A 19,386-nucleotide genomic window follows, 5' to 3' on the forward strand; every position below is an offset into this window, starting at 1 on the left:
TGAGTTTCCTAACTGGAATTGTACCAGCTCTGAATTTGCCTGGCATTATGATTTCACTATTGGCTCCAGCAGAAGGAGAATTTTAGTTTGTACGTTTTTTCTTCTTCTAAATTTGCTCATGTGTGAAAGTTTCTGTCTACCGGTATAAGCTATACAAACAGTTATGGTGAACAACTCCAAAAAGAGCAGTAGATATTGTGACAGGGTCAGGCTGGATGGCTACAGGAGAGATATATTAGCCCCAGGTTAAGTAGGTCCCTTTTCCCTGGGTAAGGTAACAGGGAAGGTTCCAGAACAATCAGGAACCTTCTGGAGACAATTAAGACAGACAGGCTGATTAGAACACCTGCAGCTAATCAAGAAGCTGCTAGAATCAATTAAGGTAGGCTAATCAGGGCACCTGGGTTTAAAAAGGAGCTCAGTTCAGTTCGTGGTGTGCATGTAAGGAACTGGGAGCAAGAGGCGCTAGGAGCTGAGAGTGAGAACGCATACTGTTAGAGGACTGAGGAGTACAAGCATTATCAGAAACCAGGAGGAAGGACCTATGGTGAGGATAAAGAAGATGCTGGGAGGAGGCCATGGGGAAGTAGCCCAGGGAGTTGTAGCTGTTGCACAGCTGTTCCAGGAGGCACTCTAGACAGCTGCATTCCACACGGCCCTGGGCTGGAACCCGGAGTAGAGGGCGGGCCCGGGTTCCCCCCAGATCCTCCCAACTCCTGGTCAGACACAGGAGGAGTTGACCTGGACTGTGGGTTCATGATAACGGCCAAACTGAGGGCTGCCGTGAAACTCCAAGGCGAGCATATCCGCCAATAAGCGCGAGACCCACCAAGGTAGAGGAGGAACTATGTCACAATATCTAATTCATGAAAGGAAATAGCTTATACCTTTTTTTTCTTAAAGACTAACGGATTTATTTGGGCATAAGCTTTCGTGGGTAAAAACCCCACTTTATTTTACCCACGAAAGCTTATGCCCAAATAAATCTGTTAGTCTTTAAGGTGCCACTGGACTCCTCGTTGTTTTTGTGGATACAGACTAACATGGCTGCCCCTCTGATACTTGACATTTTTTCTTTCTCTCATCATGAACCAAGTACAGTGGGTTTGAAAGACAGCTGTCAATTAATGTAATCTACTATTTACCCAGTAGGGAGAAAAAGACATTTTATAGTAAACAATGTATTGATATTGACATTCTGACCTTTATATTTCTAATAGGGTATTATTTACATTTGTTTTGATTTTGGTTTCTTCTAGGGGAGTAGGCAGTGTTTGCAAAATTGTTTCTTCACAGTCAGTTATAGGAGCATCAGCACAGAGCTTTATTCTGATCTTAATCTTTTGCGGATGATACCAAGCTGGGACGGATACTTGCAAGTGCTTTGGAGGATAGGATTAAAATTCAAAATGATCTGGACAAACTGGAGAAATGGTCTGAAGTAAATGGGATTAAATTCAAGAAGGACAAATGCAATGTACTCCATTTAGGAAGGAACAATCAGTTGCACGCATACAACATGGGAAATGACTGCCTAGGAAAGAGTATTGTGGTAAGGGATCAGATTAGGCCTCAACTGGAGTATTATGTCCAGTTCTGGGAACCACATTTCAGAAAGGATGTGGACAAAATGGAGCGAGTTCACAGAAGAGTAACAAAAAATGGTTAAAGGTCTAGAAAACATGACCTATGAGGGAAGATTGAAAAAAAAAAAGGTTTTGTTTAGTCTGGAAAAGAGAAGACTGGGGCGGAGTGGGGAGGATGATAACAGTTTTTAAGTACATAAAAGGTTGTTACAAGGAGGTTGGGAAACAAATATTATTCTTAACCTCTGAGGATAGGACAATACACAATGGCCTTAAATTTCAGCAAGGGAGGTTTAGGTTTGACATTAGGAAAATATTCCTGTCAGGTTGATTAAGTACTGGAATAAATTGCCTAGGGAGATTGTGGAATCTCCATCATTGGAGATTTTTAAAAGCAGGTTAGACAAACATCTGCCAGAAGTGTCTAGATAATACTTAGTCCTGCCATGAGTGCAGGGGACTGGACTAGATGATCTCTCGAGGTCCCTTCCAGTCCTATGATTCTATGATTCTGTGCATATGAACATATAATTGTATACACATATAAAATAAACTACTGCATTGCACCTCATAAATAATTGATTGTACAGAATGCACGAGTATGTGCTTATACATTTCATATAAGACTCAAACCCTAAAAGTACAGGATATTTAGACAAATAGGTATGAGATATTTATTCAGCTACATATGTATATGTGTGTGTGTGTGTACCACAGACATTCAATATACAATTACAATGATTAACAAGCTCTAACACTTTTCTTTGCATATCTTGACTCCTAAATTATTGTTAATCTTCACATGAGTACACTAATGAGAGAACAAGAACATAGAGATTTGAGATAATGCCAATCAAGATATGCTCCTATATCAAATATTTTCCTGCTCTTCCTAAATTTATACTACAGTTTGAAAGACAGCTTTTAAAAAAGAATTACAAACAAAACCAAAAATCAACAACACCACACTCACAAAGAAAACAATATGAAATGTAGTATGTTTTATATAGACATTTTTTGTTTTGCAGGGATTAAAATGAAATTAAACTATTTTGTTTATTCCTTAACTAAACTCTAAACAAGTGATAGGAAACATAGGAAAAGTACAAGTGATGGCGTTCTTTTTTAACTAGGAATGTTTCTGTTTTATAAGCACCATATACATAGAAAATATTTTATGAATTATTCTTATACAGTATGAAAAATGTATTTAAACAGTCATATTATTAGAGTTTAAATGTTTTGACTTTATGGACTAGTGTATTTGTATGACATTTAGACTTACATTTGGCATATCAATGCATGTAGCTCCATTCTGACATGGCCTTGAAGAACATTCATTGACATCTTTTTCACAGTCATGGCCAAGAAATCCAGCCAGACATTCACAAACATATTCATGCTCATTATTCTGGCATATCCCCCCATTCAGGCATGGTTGAGAAGTACAAGGCTCAAGGGGCTCCTCACAAAATGCACCTAAATGAAACAAAAAAGTTAGTCAGTGGGTGTACTGAGATCATTGCCCATCCAAGATTCCAAGGCCAGATCCTTGGACCATTGTAATAATCTAATCTGACTTACTCTGCAATACAGGCCATAAAACTTCCCAAAAATAATTATCAGAGCATATCTTTTGGAAAAAACAATTGTCAGTGATGGATAAATTGTTCCAATGTTTAATTACTCTCACCGTTCAAAATATACTTCTTATTTCCAGTCTGAATTTGTCTAGCTTCAACTCCCAGCTACTGGATCGTATTATATCTTTCTCTGCTAGATTTAAAACCCCCTTATTAAGTATTTGTTCCCCAAGTAGATACTTACAGATTGTAATGAAGTCACCCTTGCCCTTTTCTTTGTTAAATTAAACACATTGAGCTCCCTCAGTCTATTACTATGAGCCATGCATTCTAAAAGTAATCATTCTTCATGGTGGTTCTCTTAACCTACTCCAATTTATCAACATTCTTCTTGAATTATGGACACTGGAACTGGACAGAGTATTCAAGAAGTAGTTATACCAGTGCCAAATACATGTTAAAATAACCACTTGAACCTTACTCGAGAGTCCCCTGTTTATGCATTTCTCATCGCCTTAGCTCTTTGGGACACAGTTTCACACTGGGAGCTCCCGGTCAGCTGACTCTCCACCATGACTCCCACATCTTCTACAGAGTCATTCCCTCCCAGGATAGAGTCTCCCATCCCATAAGTATGGCCTACATTTTTTTGTTCCTAGATGTACGCCTACTGTTTGTGCCCAGTCCACCAAGTGATCGAAATTGCTCTGAATCAGCGACCTGACCTCTTCATTATTTATCATTCCCCTGATTTTTCTGTCATCTGCAAACTTTATCAGTGATGATTTTATGTTTTCTTCCAGGTCACTGATAAAATGATAAATAGTGTAGGGCCAAGAACAAATTGCTGATGGACCTCATTGGCCTCACCTGTTCCATGATGAACCCCCATCATGTGATTCACAACCATCTGCTTGTTATCTTGTGCTCCCACTGTCTGTAGCATTCACTGAAACACTTACTAACATACACATAATAGTCATCAAATGTGTGTATGTGATGCAACGAAACCTACAAGGAGCAACCTAATATCCCAATGAGTCGAAAGAATAGTAAATATGGCAGGCGACCAGCTTGGCTTAATGGTGAAATCCTAGCGGATCTTAAACATAAAAAAGAAGCTTACAAGAAGTGGAAGGTTGGACATATGACCAGGGAAGAGTATAAAAATATTGCTCGGGCATGTAGGAATGATATCAGGAGGGCCAAATCGCACCTGGAGCTCCAGCTAGCCAGAGATGTTAAGAGTAACAAGAAGGGTTTCTTCAGGTATGTTGGCAACAAGAAGAAAGCCAAGGGAAGTGTGGGCCCCTTACTGAATGAGGGAGGCAACCTAGTGACAGAGGATGTGGAAAAAGCTAATGTACTCAATGCTTTTTTTGCCTCTGTCTTCACTAACAAGGTCAGCTCCCAGACTGCTGCGCTGGGCATCACAAAATGGGGAAGAGATGGCCAGCCCTCTGTGGAGATAGAGGTGGTTAGGGACTATTTAGAAAAGCTGGACGTGCACAAGTCCATGGGGCCGGACGAGTTGCATCCGAGAGTGCTGAAGGAATTGGCGGCTGTGATTGCAGAGCCATTGGCCATTATCTTTGAAAACTCGTGGCGAACGGGGGAAGTCTCGGATGACTGGAAAAAGGCTAATGTAGTGCCAATCTTTAAAAAAGGGAAGAAGGAGGATCCTGGGAACTACAGGCCAGTCAGCCTCACCTCAGTCCCTGGAAAAATCATGGAGCAGGTCCTCAAAGAATCAATCCTGAAGCACTTGCATGAGAGGAAAGTGATCAGGAACAGCCAGCATGGATTCACCAAGGGAAGGTCATGCCTGACTAATCTAATCACCTTCTATGATGAGATTACTGGTTCTGTGGATGAAGGGAAAGCAGTGGATGTATTGTTTCTTGACTTTAGCAAAGCTTTTGACACGGTCTCCCACAGTATTCTTGTCAGCAAGTTAAGGAAGTATGGGCTGGATGAATGCACTATAAGGTGGGTAGAAAGTTGGCTAGATTGTCGGGCTCAACGGGTAGTGATCAATGGCTCCATGTCTAGTTGGCAGCCGGTATCAAGTGGAGTGCCCCAAGGGTCGGTCCTGGGGCCAGTTTTGTTCAATATCTTCATAAATGATCTGGAGGATGGTGTGGATTGCACTCTCAGCAAATTTGCGGATGATACTAAACTGGGAGGAGTGGTAGATATGCTGGAGGGTAGGGATAGGATACAGAAGGACCTAGACAAATTGGAGGATTGGGCCAAAAGAAATCTGATGAGGTTCAATAAGGATAAGTTTAGGGTCCTGCACTTAGGACGGAAGAACCCAATGCACAGCTACAGACTAGGGACCGAATGGCTAGGCAGCAGTTCTGCGGAAAAGGACCTAGGGGTGACAGTGGACGAGAAGCTGGATATGAGTCAGCAGTGTGCCCTTGTTGCCAAGAAGGCCAATGGCATTTTGGGATGTATAAGTAGGGGTATAGCGAGCAGATCGAGGGACGTGATCGTTCCCCTCTATTCGACATTGGTGAGGCCTCATCTGGAGTACTGTGTCCAGTTTTGGGCCCCACACTACAAGAAGGATGTGGATAAATTGGAGAGAGTCCAGCGAAGGGCAACAAAAATGATTAGGGGTCTGGAACACATGACTTATGAGGAGAGGCTGAGGGAGCTGGGATTGTTTAGCCTGCAGAAGAGTAGAATGAGGGGGGATTTGATAGCTGCTTCCAACTACCTGAAAGGGGGTTCCAAAGAGGATGGCTCTAGACTGTTCTCAATGGTAGCAGATGACAGAACGAGGAGTAATGGTCTCAAGTTGCAGTGGGGGAGGTTTAGATTGGATATTAGGAAAAACTTTTTCACTAAGAGGGTGGTGAAACACTGGAATGCGTTACCTAGGGAGGTGGTGGAATCTCCTTCCTTAGAGGTTTTTAAGGTCAGGCTTGACAAAGCCCTGGCTGGGATGATTTAACTGGAAATTGGTCCTGCTTCGAGCAGGGGGTTGGACTAGATGACCTTCTGAGGTCCCTTCCAACCCTGATATTCTATGATTCTATGATCCCACTTGATTTATATTACATAGAAAACAGCTGCCAGAACAAATATTTTGCAGTAAAATGGAGGTTGCAGATATAGGGCTAAACTCTCACCTACGCTCTTTGGCTTCACTGGAACTATTTGTTTCAGTAAGGTGAAAACATTGGGCCATTTGCTTTAGGAAATACTATTTTTTCCCTCTAGCATAAGAGAATGCCCAGTGAAACCCTGGCTGAAAATGTTCTATTCCTCATCACCATAGTAACTGAGCATGTTATACTTTATTATACTGTACCCTAGAAGCACTCAAAGATGACTTACTTTTGGAAACAGATAGAGGCTACATCTCAATGCTTATCATAATGAATTTCCCTTCAGCTTTAGACAGAGCTGACAGCAGGTGCTTTTGATCAACATACATGCCATAACTGAAGTAGACAGCACAGCACTACCATGTCTTCAATCATTCCTCCCAAAGGGAACCCAAAGAGTAGAGCTCCACTACCCAGAATAACTGAACTCTTGAGCTGCTCCCACTCCTGTCCCAAACCATGCTCCCTCTCTCAGGGGCTGCGTGTGGGCCAGTGCATGTTTTTATATGCCGACCCTACTCAGCCACTGTCCCAAGAAAATTCTCCCCTTGGTCATTGCATCCCCTTAACAGATACTATGGCCAATCTCCTCAAATGTATTTAGGCTTGTAACTTCCATTGATATCAGTGATTGTTAAGAGCCCAAATACCTTTGAGCATTTGGGCCTGTATTCCTCTAGAGAGGGGAAGATTGTTTGGTCAATATTTTTTTTTTCTTGTCAACCAATTTTTTGTCACAGTGTGAGCTGGACCTGTAAGAAGGGTTGAGGTTCTAGCTCTCAACTGTAACTGGTTTCATCCCAGATCACACAAGGACTGTAGGCTGAGAGAAAAACCTGCTGAGAAAGGGTATGTAGTATGTGGAAGACAGATACTGTTCTCCAGATTAAGGAGGCACTGGGGGAGAGAAGTTGCTTATTGGGGAGACTCTCTTCTGACAAAGGTCTGTGTAAGGTGGTGCCCTGTTGAAAAGGATCCAGAGAAGTGGCTGAGCTGCAGATTCCTGGGAAAGGACCAAGAAGAAGGTCTAGGAAGAGACAGGTAAATATAGGAAGTTCCCCAGGGAGAAGTAGCATAGGGCAGTTTCCGGTAAACTGGTGCTTCAAGTTTTAGGGTCCCAGGGCTGGTAGAAGAATACAGACACCCCTAGCGCATCACCAGTGGTGGCGTGGAAATTCCTGCTACCAGGGGGGATGAATAAGGAAGGAAGATGTGGCCTGGGAATGTCAAAGGACTGGAAGAGTCCCTCTTCACTCCTTTGTGGCAAGCGGAGAAGACCACACATACAATACTTACCTGGGAAGAGGAGGCAAAGAATGGTGTCTTCTTTTTCGTTACCCTGGAAAGGAAAGTGTTTTTTATTTGGTCAGAGGGTCAGTCATCTAACCGGCTCAAGGGAGACCATCTTAAGTGAGGAAACTGAGACAGCAGCTGCACCCACAGGCTGTGAGGTGAGGCATACTTTCACACCATCATAGCTCTATCCATTCTGCTTGTTGAGTCAAATAAGAGTTGGGGACAAGTACCAGAACATTACAGGAATAACTCAGTACTGCAGCACATCAGTCATTTAATGATTTAACTTGTCACTTGGTTCAGTATTCTGCTATGTTACAATTTCCTGTATTCAACATCTTCTGTGAAAAAAGCAGGACTGGTGCTTTTTCACCTGAACACTCATATATGATGGAAAGTTTGAAAAATCAGATCAATAAAGGGAATTTTGGTGAGACGTTGGAGACAATGCCTTGAGTCCTTTATTCTATCACTTCCAGAACTTGAACTCTGAGCCATATGTTTTCTAAAGAAGATTGAGAGGTGACTAGCAGGTACTAAATTAACAGGTACTAAATCTAGTGGAGAAAAGCATAACAAAATCCAGAGACTGAAAGCTGAAGCCAAACTCTAATTCAAATTGGAAATAATGAACAAAATATGTAACAGTGAAGGTGATTAATCACTGGAACAAACTACCAAGGGAAGTGGGGATTATCCATCTTTTGGGGACTTCAGATCAAGTCTAGATGCCTTTCTGGAAGACATGCTTTAGTCAAACACAAATTATTGGGTTCAGTACGGGGTGGTTGGGTGAAATGTAATGGTCTAAGATAGAGATCGGCAACCTTTGGCACGCAGCCCATCAGGGAAATCTGCTGGCATGCTGGGACAGTTTGTTTACCTGCAGCATCTGCAGGTTCGGCTGATAGCAGCTCCCACTGGCTGCGGTTCGCCATTCCAGGCCCATGCAGGCTGCGGGAATTGGCGCGGACTGAGGGACTGCTTCCGACAGCCAGTGGAAGCTGCGATTGGTTGAACCTGTGGATGCTGCAGGTAAACAAATTGTCCTGGCCTGCCAGCGGATTTTCCTGATGGGCCGCGTGCCAAAGGTTGCCGGTCCCTGGTCCAAGAGGTCATTGTAGATGATCCAATCATCCCCTGTGACCTTAGACTATATGGATCTATTTTGACATATAGCATGTACCATATCCTTCTACAGGATGTGCACAATATAGGTGTTCTAAAGATAATCATCTTCACAAATATTCATCAACAGAGAATTATTAGCAACATTTTGGGGTCATTACAATATACCAGGTTGCACCAATTTACACATTAGTAAAAAATAAGAGACCTGGGGGAGGAAGGACATCCTCCTGAACCTCACTCATAAGTATGAACCTTTGACATTCACCATCAAAACCTTCTGGACACCTTCCCAGATGCAAACTGAACTATTGTGCATGGCACTGGTAAAGAGAACAGAAAATGTGGATGCTATTCAACTGTTGAAAGGGGGGAAATGTTGAAGAATAAATAAGCATAAACTCAATCCAAGAAAGATGAACTGAAGGGAGGAGAATTTTCTTATGCAACATGTAATTTTACTGTGAAATGAAACATTGATACAACCTGCAAGTACAGCAGGAAAATATTTTTAAAAACTCAGACAATCCAAGGCTTAAATAGAAAGGGCAATAGCTAGGTACCAATAGCTGGATAGATTTGCTTCATGATCTTTTTCTATGCATAGATATTAATGGAATGTTAAATGCCCAAACCTCAAAGGTGCTGAGCACAAGCTACTCCCAGTGAATTCAACAGAAAGTGTAGGTGGCAGAGGTGAAAGTAAGACGGTACGCCCTGGTACAGCATACCAGCAAGAGCTGGTGCACCGTACTGAGGCAGCCCGGCTTCCCCAGGGGGCAATTTAAAGGGCCTGGGGATCCCAGCAGTAAAGCTGCTGGAGTCCTGGGGTAGCGGCTGCAGGGCTCCGGCAGCTATTTAAAGGGCCTGGGGCTCCCCTGCTTCTACCAGCCGGGCCCTTTAAAGAGCCCCTGGAGCTCCCGCTAACCCAGGGCTCCGGCGGCTATTTAAAGGACTGGAGCGGTAGAAGCAGGGGAGCCGCGGGCCCTTTAAATAGCCCCCGGAGCCCTGGGTTAGCGGGAGCTCCAGGGGCTATTTAAAGGGCCGGGGCTCCAGCTGCCTCTGCCGCCCTTGTCCTTTAAATAGCCGCTGGAGCCCCGCCGCTTCCCCAGGGCTCTGGCGGCTATTTAAAGGGCCATGGCGGTAGAAGAGGGGAGCCCCGCGCCCTTTAAATAGTCCCTGGAGTCCTGGGCTACTGCTGCTACCCCGTGGGGGGGCACTTACCTTACAGGGTGGGCTGTGGCTGGCTCTGACCCCCTCAACCCCACCCCTTCTGCCCTAGGCCCCGCCCTTTCCGGGGGCCAGAGCTGGCCCCAGAGTACCAGTAAGTCACTTGACTTACTTTCACCCCTGGTAGGTGGTCTGGGCTTCTCAAGACGGGCCCCACATTTCTATTAAAGGGAGGCATTGATGATTGTAATGAAGTTTCTTTAGTGTTAGATGTTGTGTAATTAGCCACCCAAAGCAATGATCGGTCTTTCAAAAATTCTTTGGACAGCCAATGTAACAACAAAAACCATAGTCCACTGGTAGATGATTTGAGTTAATAAACTCTAATGTGTACACAGAATACTTAACAACTAAGTGACTTTAGTGTCTAGAGAGGATAATAAAAGTAATTATAGAGAATACCAATGGCTGGGTTCAGTTAAATCTTGTTTAAATTATTTCAATCAACTAAAATCACAGTGTCTTAAAAAGAAAACATCAGTGGGGGAAAAAAAAGATCTTCCTGCAGAGCAAAGAGAAACTTCACAAACATTACTTTGAGTAACTGAAACTTATTTCCCAGCATCTTCTGGTTGTATACATGTTTGGGGAGGAAAAAATAAAAATGAACACAATTGTTTGTGTTTAACTGACTCCCTGCTAATCTCCATCAGTTTTACTACCAAACTCTAATGATATTCCACTGTCAGTGGACATACCTGATACATCCAGAAGCACATTGGGCAGCACACAGTAGGTTACGATCACACCATATAGTGTCCTATATGAATACAGTTACTAAACAAAACAAAACCATTTTTATTTTTAATAGAAATCACAGCAGGGATTCTATTTATACAACCAATTCTCCTCTCCAATTGAGATGCATATTCCTCAAAAAAAAAAAAAAAGAAGAGTGAAAGCTCACTCTAACCTTCTATGCTTTAATGTGATTTCAGTCCATTTATTTTGTCTATCCTCAAATAAAATGTTAAGATTTCTGAAGCATTTATGGATAAAATAATGTACTTTAGGAAACTGCATATGTTACATCTCATATGAATTTACTTAATCTATATTTTTTTTTAAGAAAGAAGCAAATGTATTGCAGCATGAGCGTCCCAAAGGCACTACCAAGGAAGAGCTTGCTTTTAATTTAAATGAAATAACTGGTAGCTAGGAGCTGTGCTCAAGGACCAAAAATATACAATAGGCAGTAAACAGGATGAAGTCTGGAAATGAAGGACAGTATGTGAATTAACTGTTCAGATACTTTTAATACTTTCATAATTTCAGTTTCACTAGTCTCTCAAACTACAAAAACATATATCACGTCATCACTAATTTTCAGCAGTTCATCTAATAATTTTACATTCATAGCTGTTTTAAAACTAATTCCAAAATGTGGTTTCTTTACTCTGAGAAAGATCAAGTTTCAGTTAATTAAGTGAAAATATTTTTGTAATTAAACTAATCCCTAATTGCATAGCTCAATTAACAATTCAGTGCTGATAGCCTAATCCAGTTCACTCCTATCTGTTTTTGTTTTCATGAGTTTAATTTGATGCTCTCCTAATTACCCAGGATAAATATTTGTTTCTGAATTAAATGAGTTAAGCTATGTTCTAGCTTCTCCAAAAAATAAACAAAAACCATCACAAATCCACTGTTGTCTGAATCCATTTTTGAACATAAATGGTTATTGGATGATCAAAACCATATATGAGCTCCATATATAAAGACTGAAAATCAGTCAGACTGGCATAATTCCAGTGTAGTTATCAATGGATAAAATTTGGTCCTATGGAAATATAACACTTAATATAACATTGAATGCATGGAAAAATCTTTGCAGTCATGATTTTGTGCTACACACATTTGAAGAAAGTACCATTTGTATTATCAAATGCAATTTAGAGATGGATAAATTTTTTGGCATTTTAAAAAAAGACTGAAAAATTGTCAGCAGTCAAAATTGTTAATATTTTATGAAAATTTCCATATCATTATTAATATTTTTATTGAAATTTTTATTTGGATTTTTCATTTACTAAAAACCAATACTCTCATGAAATTACATTAATCATAACCAGCTCCTATTTCTCTATTTAGATATTGAAACATAAAAATCCTCCCACTGTTTCACTAAAAGCCTGACCTTGGGGGAATATGAATACATTATTAACAACTTTAAAATGTTCTACTCGGAGACTGTGAAGTATCACTTTTTTCTGATTTGGTATTTCTACAAAGTTTGAATCAAAATGAAATCTCTCTATGATGATGTGAGTCTGAGCCTTAAAAGAGAGGGAATTCAAATCTAGACTATGACACAAAAGATTACAATGTTTTGCAGTATTAGACTAAACAGGCAGTGCCAGAGCTCGGTATGATTTATACAAAGCTCCAATCAGCAGACTTGAACCTAAAATCTCCAGAACCAAATGAATGAAGAAAAAGTTACCTATTAATCAAAAGGAAGCCTCTTGATAAAAGTATAGTTATACTGGAAAGACTTGAGAATACTAGAAAACTTTTTTGTATTATTCTAATCAGGAGGTGGGCAAACTATGGCCCGTGGGACCCTTCTACCCGACCCCTGAGCTCCTGGCCTGGGAGGCTCATCCCCAGCACTTCCCCCGCTGTGCCCCCTCTCCCGCAGCCTCAGCATGCCGCGCCACCGGCGCAATCCTCTGGGCGGCCGGGCAGCACTGTTGCAGAGCTCCGGTCTGGCCGGCACGGTTGTAGCACCGCCAGACACTGGTGCTCCAGGTAGCATGGTAAGGGGGCAGAGGGGGAGTTGGATAGAGGGCAGGGGGGTTGGGGGTGATGGTCAGGGGGAGGGGGTGTGATAGGGGTCGGGGCGGTCAGAGGGCAGGGAACAGGGGGGTTGGATAGTGCAGGGGTCCCCGGATGGGGGGGCAGTCAGGAGGGAGAGTTGGGGTTGGATGGGGCAGCAGGGGGCAGTCAGGGGCAGGGGTTTCAGGGGCGGTCAGGGGACAGGGAGCAGGGGGTGGTAGATGTGGTAGGAGTCCAGGGGGGCCATCAGGGGATGGGGGGGTTGGATGGGGCAGGAGTCCCGGGGGATCCGTCAGGGGGTGAGAAGCCGGGGGGTCGGCTAGGAGATGGGGGCCGGGCCACACCTGGCTGTTTGGGGAGACACAGCCTCCCCTAACTGGCCCTCCATACAATTTTGGAAACCCGATGTGGCCCTCAGGCCAAAAAGTTTGCCTGCCTCATAAAGACTAGAATAACCAAAGTAAATAGAGTGGATCAGATGCTGACCCTGCCTTTGCCCCAGCATGTCACTATGAGAGCCTTTGTGCACAGTAAGGATTTCAAAAACCCAGGCTAGCATTTAGTTGGTGCAGGAGCAGTGCCAGGCTGGTAAAAGCTACCCAGTGCTAACTCTTCCCACTGCCCTCTGCAGAGAGGTATGTGGATGGTGGGTCTGGTGGCAGGAGAGAGCATGGCCATAATGCTATATCCAGCAATTACTGTGGACTGCGGAACTGCCTATAGGGATACTGGCATAAGATGGAGCTGCCCCAGGAGTAGCTGTAACATATTGGGGCTGTTCTAGCCACGAGTTCAGGCAAAATGTGGCTTTAAAGCAACCTTTGTCTCTCTTCTTCCTGGGCTGGACCATTTAGAAATGGACTTCATCCCTCAGGAGGCACAGCACAGAATCTACTAATTTTTACTTATTAATATGGAATATTACGAGCAACATCCACAATTAATACTACACTGAAATTATATAATTCCACTTCTAGACATCGAGTCAATTGGGAATTTTGTTACAACAGACTGTAATTAACCTTGTTGACTTTTCAATCAAGATGTCTTTTGTACCGCTATTCCTTTCTTCTAAAGGAACAACTTCTCTAGATGGTACTAGTATTGCTTACAACTATTTATCAAATGTCATCAGCTTCCCTCTCCTCAAATAATATGTGTATGTCAAATGGTCCAAATATAATTCTTGCTAGTCTTCTGAAGGATACATCTCACCACTTTTGGATGGATATATCTCTGGAGTTCAAGGGTTAGCAATGTGCCTGCTTCATTTACTGTCTTTACAATGATATAGCTGGAATAGTAAACCTCATATTAAATTCTTACATCATATTAAATTGGAAGGAATTGCAAACACTAGTATGGACAAAGCTCATTGAAACCAAGACAGGTTGGAAAGATGATCGAGAAACATCAAAATGAGATTCTTAGTGGAAAAAATGCAAGTTATTGAATTATGTCTGGGGAAAATAATCAAATCCATGTATTCAATAGATGGGAGATACTTGAAAAGCTGAATTAAAAAACAAAACCAACCAACAAACAACGACAAAAAAGAAATTCTCAAAACACCTAGGAATCAGAAGCAGCAAGATAGACAGTTTTTCATACATTCCCAAACATCATGAGCTTGAATCAGAGAGAAGACAGTCCATCTCTTTAGGACCAGTCCTAGACCAAACGGTGCCCCCTTGAAGAGAATCTTCGGCAACCCCATCACATTTGTTGAATTTTGGAATACCTTATTTTTATTGCATTTGTAGCCCATTTCATGACTTTGATGCATGATTTGCATGCAGGAATTATCCCTGTCATATATGATGATAAATTTGCATGCTTGAATCTGTAAAACTGAATTTATTAATGCCATATATAAGCAAATGAAAAAAAAAATCATTTCCTCTAAGCTTATAGAAACTTTTTAATGTCAAGAATAACTGAAATGTATTAACCTCATTCTATTTTCCCTTTTGTCACTAACAACAAAAACAGCAGCCCAAGCCTAGCTCCTGGCTTCCCTGCTCCTAAATCTGACCATGCATCTCTATGCAGCACTTCTGAGATCACAGCACAAATTCTTCACACAATTACTGGCACCTCTTACTGAATATTAGGGAAGATTAAAGAAAGTGAAGTACCAGAATATGATAGCACTTCTCTGTGCAGAGCCATCCCATCCCAGGATGAGGATGGGGAGGGACTGAGCCTCAAGGAACCACAATGCTTCCCCGAGCTTCTCAGTGCATAGGAAGGAGGTGTTCATCCAGTGCAAAAGGGGAAACTGGGACATGAATATTCGGGGGGGCACTAAAAACAAGGGCTATTATAGTCATTCAAGAAAAAAAGTTTCCTGGGAGAAGCGATAGAAACTTTCTTTTGATTTATTCAAAACTCTCTTGAACAAAGCATTCAAGAATAAACCATGGGGGTCAGGAGGGGGGGCAATTTGCACTGGCAGAGAGACAGACAAGATGACCTAATAGATCTTTTCCACTCTCATTTTTATGATTGCTGACACAGAGATACTGAGGCATCATGGGAATTAACAGTATAATTAATTTGTTAATAAATAACATCTTCAGAATCACTTAAGGAGAGTAGAAATAAAGGAAGAAAAAGAGTTGGGTTTAGACTCAATCTTTTCTGCCCTATTGTTCAAAGGGTTAGGGCCAGCTAGAAGGGGAAAAATAACTAGACATAGGGTCAGATTCTGCCCAGTTAACACCCAGGGAAACTCAATATTAGAACTGAGTGAATGACTGAGATTTTGGTTCACTGGGAGTTCCAAAAAAATTAATTAAATTAAAAAAATGGTTTGGATTAAAGAAAAAAAAACACATTTCATTCCACCCAAAATGGATTTTTAAGGGCTAGATTTATAAAAGAGCCAGAGGATTAGAAGGAGAAAGAGAAGGTAGCAGAACCACGCTCCTGAACTGTGGAAGACCCAAATTCAAATCCCTTATTATCAGGCAAAGGGGGAAATTGAAGCTGGGTCTCCCTCATCCCTGGGGAGTATCTGAATCAATAGGATAAAAATCATCCAGAGAGCACCACCATGTCACCCTTCTCCTCTTTTGAGAATGACATCTAAATCTCAATAAATCAAATAATAATAACAACATTAGTAATGACCTGAAACAATTCAGTAAATCTGACACAAATTCACAAATAGTTTTGGGTCACTGGAAACTGAAGTTTTCAAGTAGTCACTTGAATAATTTCATCCTGCTTTTCTCAGTATACCCAAAGACTAGAATGTGCATGAGGACAGAGCAAGGCCCATAATGTCTAGGATTCTAACAGGCAAGAATGTACATAAGACCTCTGTGGATACTCAAAAATCCACAAAAATCTCAGGGTAATCTGCTCACTTAACGTGCTGAACCCTCCTGCTATTTCTTTGTGAGCTAGGCAAGCACAATTCCCCAGAAGAATGAGGTGGAGATGCCGCTGGAGCTTAGTAGCTAAGATCACCTCCTTGTTTAGGTTGCAGTAGCTCTTTTTTTGGGTGGGGACTTTTCTGTGGCTTCTACTTCTTTTTATGGCCTCACTTATTCATGTGGTTTCTTGATCTGCTGCCTTTTTACTAAAGAACAGGAAAGGTTTAGAAATTTCTTCCATATGAAAGGAAAAATTGAAAACAAGGGTAGGTTAATTGCCAGTAGGTATGTCTGGGAATAAACCATCCCTACTCTTGTTTTTTAACAACCATTTTTAGTAGAAACTGAGGCAGCATTTATTCTCTAAGAAATAGGGATACTTTGAATCTTATGACAGGTTTCAGAGTAGCAGCCGTGTTAGTCTGTATTTGCAAAAAGAAAAGGAGTACTTGTGGCACCTTAGAGACTAACCAATTTAGTTAGTCTCTAAGGTGCCACAAGTACTCCTTTTCTTTTTGAACCTTATGTAGAGCACGGATCAAATACTTTTTAACCTTTTCCTGTAATGAGAAGTTAAACCTTGCAATATGATCCTTGTAATTATTCATTTAGACTGACACATAAAAGGTAGACTGGATTTTCTTTCCTAGGGCACCAATACCCTTCATTGATCTCCCAGGGGGAGCATAGTAGGCAGCTGCATGGTCTGAAGAAAATCCTACATATTTAAATAATATTACTGAAACAGCCAAATGGACAGTGGGGAATTGTTTTTAAACTTGTTTTTAAATTACTTAAAAGCTGTAACTGACATAGTTATCAAATTTGGTGTTGATTCTAGAGCTGAGAATCTAAAACACAGTGATAAAAAGTTACAGGGTAAAATTAGTTTATTAATAGAACATAAGGTCAAAAATTTGTATTTCTGTTAAATCAAATAGTTAAAAATTAACTATTTAATTACCTCTCTCTGTATGTGTAGATTATATACACACAGATTTATATTTTGTCAGACAGGTCAATGGTATAACACTCAGTTTCATTATTCACCACATATGCCAACTACATGAGGGTCAAAAAGTAAATCTATCAGGCTCTGGGTTCTAGGTTGTCGGGCCTGGTATTTGGAGCAATAGTTGAAGGCAGATGTAGGGTCGGGGCAGATCGAGGGCAGCACTGAAACTGGGGTTTGGGGATAGGCTGTGGGTTAGATCTGGAGTCAGAATCCATAGACAAGCCAAATTGGGATCATAGTCAGGAAGCAGGCCGAAGGTTGAAGATGGGTTGGAGTCAGTCCAAAGGTTTGGGTGTCAGGAGGCTGGAACAGGTCAGGAACAGGGCCAGGAACAGGGCTGGAGCAGGGTCAGAATAGAGCATGGACAAAGCTGAGGTAGGCTGGAACAAGGCTTGGGCAAGTCTCGGCAGGAACAGGACAGGATCTGTCTAGGGGGTCTGCAACACCGTGAGGTAGCAGGTGAATTCCTAGTCAAGTGGTGCTCTTTCATAGACTAACTTACAGCTCTCGTGGTGAGGGAGAAATACGTGTGCCTTGGGATCATGTGACCTGGGCCCTGCACAGTGATAGGCTGCTGCAGCATCCATGGGAGATGGATCACTGCAGGCTCTACTGGAAGGGTGACTCATTGTAGTTGAGTGTTTTTGCTTCACAACGTCACTTGATGCATTACTAGAAGGTGCTGAGACATTACAGTGATGAAGGTGGAATAAGATATATGGAATAGAATATAACTGAACACAATAAACTTTCAAAAACCCATTACATTTGTACAAAATGTGATACTAATGTAATGACAACGTAAGTTCAGAGTTTCATTTCTATTCAAAGCTTCCTTTTGAGAAACATTTCATAAGCATTTTAGGTACCAGTTTAAATAATAGTTCCCAATACTGCAGCGATAATCCATTGGTGGGCCGCCAGACAGTTTGTTTACATTTTCACGGCCGCCTGCAGCTCTCAGTGGCCATGGATTGCCGTTCCCGGCCAATGGGAGTTGCGGGAAGTGGCAGCCAGCACATCCACTCTGCTTTCCGCAGCTCCCATTGTCTGAGAACGGCGAACTGAAGCCACTGGGAGCTGCAGGCAGCCGTGAAAATGTAAACAAACTGTCTGGCGGCCTGCCAGCAGATTACCCTGATGGGCTGCGGTTTGCCCACCACTGGCCTAGATGGTGCTACTATAAAGTGGATTCATAATTGGTTGGAAAACCATTCCCAGAGAGTAGTTATCAGTGGTTCACAGTCAAGCTGGAAGGGTATATCGAGTGGGGTCCCACAGGGATTCCTTCTGGGTCAGGTTCTGTTCAATACCCTCATCAATGATAATTTAGATAATGGCATAGAGAGTACACTGATAAAGTTTGTGGATGATAACAAACTGGGAGGGATTACAAGTGCTGTGGAGGATATGATTCAAATTCAAAATGATCTGGACATACTGGAGAAATGATCTGAAGTAAAAAGGATGAGATTCAATAAAGATAAATGCAAAGTACTCTGCTTAAGAAGGAACAATCAGTTGCACACATACAAAATGGGAAATGACTGCGTAGGAAAGAGTACTGCAGAAAGGGATCTGGGGGACATAGTGGTCAGAGGCTAAATATGAGTCAACTTTGTAACACTACTGCAAAAAAAGTGAATATCATTCTGGGATATATTAGCAAGAATGATGTAATCAAGATATGATAAGTAATTCTTCCATTCCGCTGTGTGCTGATAATGCCTCAGCTGGAGTATTGTGTCCAGTTCTGTGCACCGTATTTCAGGAAAGATGTGGACAAACTGGAGAAAGTCTGGAGGAGAGCAACAAAAATGATTAAAGGTCTAGAAAACAAGACCTATGAAGGAAGATAGAAAAAATTGGGTTTGTTTAGCCTGGAGAAGAGAAGACTGAAGGGGGACACGATAACAGTTTTCAAGTACATAATAGGTTATTACAAGGAGGAAAGTGGAAAATTGCTTTCCTTAGCCTCTGAGGATAGGACAAGAAGCAATGAACTTAAATTGCAGCAAGGGAGGTTTAGATTAGACATTAGGAAACACTTCCTAACTGTCAGAGTGGTTAAGCACTGGAACAAATTACCTAGGAAGGTTGTGGAATCTCCATTATTGGACATTTTATTTAATGAACAGGTTAGACAAACACCTGTCAGGAATGGTCTAGTTATTATATAGTCCTGCCTTGAGTGCAGGGGACTAGACTAGATGACCTATTGAGGTCCCTTCCAGTACTACACTTCTATAAAAATGGAAAATCTAC

The 19,386-nt window shown here is 41.8% G+C and overlaps 1 long non-coding RNA gene across 1 annotated transcript in view; it reads right to left on the minus strand.

Moving 5' to 3' along the window:
• Positions 1-2,984: 2,984 nt before the first annotated feature.
• Positions 2,985-19,386, minus strand: part of LOC140908686 (uncharacterized) — a 93,427-nt gene continuing 77,025 nt past the window's right edge. Inside the window, exon 3 of the long non-coding RNA XR_012157955.1 lies at positions 2,985-3,065. This is a non-coding gene — a long non-coding RNA (uncharacterized lncRNA). The remainder of the gene's footprint in view (positions 3,066-19,386) is intronic.

Source organism: Lepidochelys kempii, chromosome 3 (genome assembly GCF_965140265.1).
Source record: "Lepidochelys kempii isolate rLepKem1 chromosome 3, rLepKem1.hap2, whole genome shotgun sequence".
NCBI classification, from domain to species: Eukaryota; Metazoa; Chordata; order Testudines; family Cheloniidae; genus Lepidochelys; species Lepidochelys kempii.